The sequence below is a fragment of the Asparagus officinalis genome, chromosome 2 (assembly GCF_001876935.1).
Source record: "Asparagus officinalis chromosome 2, Aspof.V1, whole genome shotgun sequence".
Classification (NCBI taxonomy): Eukaryota; Viridiplantae; Streptophyta; class Magnoliopsida; order Asparagales; family Asparagaceae; genus Asparagus; species Asparagus officinalis.
Window position 1 is genome coordinate 31,791,261 of NC_033795.1, and position 5,206 is coordinate 31,796,466.

The window sequence follows — 5,206 nt, forward strand, 5'->3', positions numbered from 1 at the left end:
CTCACAAATAGGAAATGCAATTTGGAAAATTCTTTTGACATGTTCATTAACATGTTTATATACATTTCTCCAAATTTCATTATTTTTGGACTTCATTTGTATTTTTAACAATTTTCCAAGTCTCAAAATTTGTTTCAAAACCTGTTTTCTGTTAGTGTCTATTCAGCCCCGTCGACGCCGCTTCCATAGTTCAGAACATCAGAACATGTCTTGTTGCTGCTCGCGCGTCGAGCCGTGGCGTCCGACCTGTATGCGGAGTCCAGAGACTTTCCGTCGACCGCGCGCGTCGACCGTCGCTTGTTCCAGATTCTTTTTTACTATTTATCGTTGCCATCGCGATCACGTCGCGTCGACCCCGAACTGTGACATCACTCTATACGCTTAGTTTCCAGCAGTGCTATCTGGATTTTTGTCTTTCTTGGTTTTTCTCTGTTCTTTGGGTTCATATGAAATACCCCCCTTACCTCAGTTTTTATTATCATCCTAAGAGAATTGTTTTTCAAAGTTTTTAACCAAGGTATTACAACTGTTAGTGTTTTTTAAGTTTGCTTTTAAGAACTTTTAAGCATTTGGATGTTTCGGTTTGTGAATCAATCCACAAAAAAAAAAAATGAGCTTGAGGAGATTAGCTATCTGAAGTTCTGAGCTTCCAACTATACTCCCTCATCTCTTGTTTAATCAATTGAGATTTCTCTAAACTCAAACTCTAGCTTTACATTTATATACTGTTGATTATCATTGTTCTTAGTCTAGATTTTATATTGAGTTTAGTTATTTGATTTATTTACTCATTGTTAAAATCACACCGCACTTGACTTATGTAATTTCTGCATACTTAGTATATTAGGGTTGTGAAGATTGTAACATGATGTGCTTAATTGAGTTTCTCATCTATTGCTAAGAAAAATTTAATATTGTTATATTGTAGTGGTTGTAAGTTTCGGTGATCGCTAGAAAACGACGTGTGTTGTTGTGAAGTTTTCGGACTAGAAAAACCAAGTGTCAAGGATGAACTTTTCGGTAGACGTTGAAACAGACACTGTGGTGAGTGTAAACGTTTTCGGGTGAAACGTAGAAAACCCGGTTGTGATAGGTGGATTTCTCCCGGCGAGTGTGGAGCGAGACGTAGACGGAAGTCCCGAACTCCGGATCATTTGAATTGATGTTTGAGTGTGCTTTGGTTACTTTATATTTGTTCTCATTGCTCATATTCGCCATATTGTCTCATTAATTCATACATCCCTCTATATTGTTTCATGTTGTTAACCTTGTGTTATTTTTATTCCTTGCACATACCATTGCAGTATATCTCTTTGTTAGATATAATCTTGTTGTCAATATTGCTTATTCCTAGCTCATATATTCATTGTTGAATATTTCATACTTGCTAGATAACTTGTTAATAATTTTAATTAATTTATTCGGATTAGATTAGGCATATAGACCCTAATACTCACCCCCCCCTCTCTAGGGTCCAACAGCCTAGGTACTTTGCTATCTTTGCATGATATGAAGAGGCTTTTTATATATATATATAAATGAGTGGATAGAAACTTTGGTGGACAATGGCAACATGAGTAAATACAAGCTAGACTATAAATGAGTGGATAGAAACTTTGGTGGACAATGCATATATACATACTCAGTAATATGTACAAGCTAGACTATAGATTTTAATATAAAAACATAAATACCTACGATTTACTATAAAAGTAATGCCAAGGTCAGCAACTTGAGTAAATATCCACCTTCATCAAGTTTTTCCTTAACATATTCTCATGTATTGAATCATCAATTACTAAACAACATAAATATATTAATAATTATATAATTTCTAAGATATTATAATAACCAAACCATCAAAAGAAACAAAATACTTCAATAGTTCATTCTTGCAAGAGATATTTCACAATGAGAAGGTGACCGGCAAAATCATTGACACTATACTTTGAAGAACCATTAGAAGCAGCTTCATGTGCATGCAACTTTAATTTAGTATTGTTCCCTTTTCTTCCTTTTACATGTTCACATAAAATGGACATGTATAAACATTGCTCCGACCTCTATTAAATGACCAAATAAAATTGCATTAAAGATGTCAACAAGAATTTTCCAAACTAATATAAATAAAGTTTCTCTAAAGAACCAATAATTGCAATGCATTCTGGGTACATTAAAAACTTTAAAATACAAGAAATATTTTTTACTAAAAAATACAATATCTTACCTTTAGCTCAGATGAGAGAAACCAAAATTTCTTCCTATATAAATCATATTATTAGCTGATCTGGCAAATTTAAATAAATATTTGATAATTCACTATATATCCAAATATAGGAGCTATAAATAAAATGTATCTGGAAAATTTGGGATAGATCATCATTTCTCAGTGAAGTATTTTTCTCTATATATTCCAAACATGGAGCTAACCCTTTTGCTAATCATCCGAAGTTGGCACACTCAATATTTTTTCAGGATCTCCTCTCATCTCAATCCACATTCTTCAGCATTGTCAGATGGAATGTCGGTAATGGTACCTCGAGCAGTTTTTGGCATGACAAATGGGCAGCAGCAAACACCCTTAGCAGTCTCTTTCCCCATGCTTACAAGCTAGCCTTCTCGAGCAAATGTAGCATCGGTTCACAAGGAAGATGGGCAAATGGGTCATGGGTCTGGCATCCTATTATTAGAAGGGGATCTTCCCTAAGAGAGAGGGCTGATGTTAACCATCTCCAATCCTTTCTAGAACACCTATCTCCAGGCGGCCCATCTGAACAAGATGCCTTATGGTGGCCTCTTCACTCATCGGGCTCTTTCACCGTAAAATCCTTTTACTCCTTTACTACTTCAGGGGGATTTAAATCCCAGTTCTTCAACTTGATATGGAAATCTAACATTCCCCTTAAGGTAAAAATCCACCTCTGGATTATTTCTAAGGGGAAACTGAATACCAAAGATAATTTGATCAAAAAAGGTTGGAACGGCGATCCAAGATGTCCCTTATGTCATCGGGAGACGGAGTCCCATGACCATTTATTTATTCACTGCTCTTTTGCTCGTTGAGTTTGGAAACACCTTCTCCCCCATTTCCCAGCTAACCGCTGGCCCACTAACATGGAAAAATTGCTGTTGCTCTATCAAATACCCAACATTTGCCTGGATACTAAAACCTTTTGGAAGATCTTGTTGCCATGTTTCTGTTGGTGGATATGGTTTACAAGGAACTCTTTAATTTTCAGAGATACTCTTCCTAACTCGCTATTAGCTGCATCTAATATCGGGAGATTTTCAATTTTCTGGACAGGTGAAGAAGACGACAGGACGGCGAGGAGGCTGCGTAGGGCAGCCCTCAATCTCGACCTTCAGAACCTAGCGAAGAAGTCTTCCTCTGGGGACGCAGGGGACAATCTTCATAGCAGTTAGCAACTGCGTCCTGTGTGGCATCAAGAAGTATTTTGTTTCTTTTGGGTGTTTTGTTCCCTTTTTGGTTAGTGGCTAGCTGCGCCTAGCATATTCAGTCTCTTATCAGTACTGTAGCTGATTTCTATGTCCCTTTCGAAACGTTGTCTTTTGCTGGTTTCCCTTTGCTTTCTTTAGATGATGGAAACGGTAGGTGTTGTGTGGTAGGTGACGACAATGGTCCGCTCCCTACCCACTTCTCTCACTGTTTTTTCCTCCATCTAGAGAAGAAGTATGTACATTCTCCCAACTTTTCTTTATTAATTTTAATGAACAGGGCACCTCACCCTGTTTCTCAGGTTCAAAAAAAAAATGTATGCAATCTCATGGCGAGAATAATATCTTGTTCTAGGTTTTTAATAAACACACACAAAACATAATAAGTATTAAGGTCAAAGGTTTAATAGCTTTAATTTGACAAACTTTCTATAAATTTTATTAGACTTACCATTAATTCGATAGATCTACTAATAAACATGTTAAATTTCTCAACATTAAAGAAAAATTATTGAATAATACACAATGTATCTAGACCTAAGGGCTATCTTAAGTGTATGCATCCTCATGGAGAGAATATTTTTCTATTATTTCTCTAAAAGGATTCTTCCATTCTGGATTTTAATAAACTGATACAAAACATAATAAACATAAAGATCAAGAAAAAATACGATATAATTACATAAGTTTCATTTTCAAAGATATAAGACGGAACTAGATGTAAAATCAAGTTTTTGATTAAATGGAAAAATAGAAAAAAATAAAAGATATAAGAGAAAAATTTGTATAGCTGCAAGTTATTAAAAATAAGAGGGTACCTATTAAATTTTGTAGTTGTGAGATATTTATAAGGAGTTTGGACTTTATGGTAGTAGGGTAGAAAATATTAACAATAAATGGCTATAAAGATATAACTTCCAATTATTATAAACAATTGAAGTGATTGCTTATATAAATATAATGAATATAAAAACAATATATATTCTTTAGATTAAATATGAGATACATCTTCCTCGAATTACATGGACTTCCAATTAATAATGATTCTAATTTTGATGAAAGAAGGTAATATTAGATTTGCATATATAAAAAACAAACGTGCTAAAACTTAATTAAACTTGGTAGAATGAATTAATAATAAAATAGGCATGACTTGAAATAATCAAAAGAAGTACAAAAATTAACTTTAAAAAAAAGGTGAATTATCAAAAGAAGTGCAAATTTGGACAACATAACCGAAAGTGAGAATCTTATGAAAAAACATTTAAAATTTATATATAGAACATTCACTATCCCCAATACCACATCAAACTATTTGGAACCAAACTTGATGCATGCGTGAGATAGGTACAGTAAGGAATCAAATTTTTTACACTATGACGAGAGAGTGAAACTTATATCTATATTCTTGTAATTTTATTTTATAAAATAAAAAATTACCCTTTTTTCTTTTTTGGAATATATATATATATATATATATATATATATATATATATATATATATATATATGAAATAGAACATTCACTATCCCCAATACCACATCAAACTATTTGGAACCAAACTTGATGCATGCGTGAGATAGGTACAGTAAGGAATCAAATTTTTTACACTATGACGAGAGAGTGAAACTTATATCTATATTCTTGTAATTTTATTTTATAAAATAAAAAATTACCCTTTTTTCTTTTTTGGAATATATATATATATATATATATATATATATATATATATATATATATATATATGAAA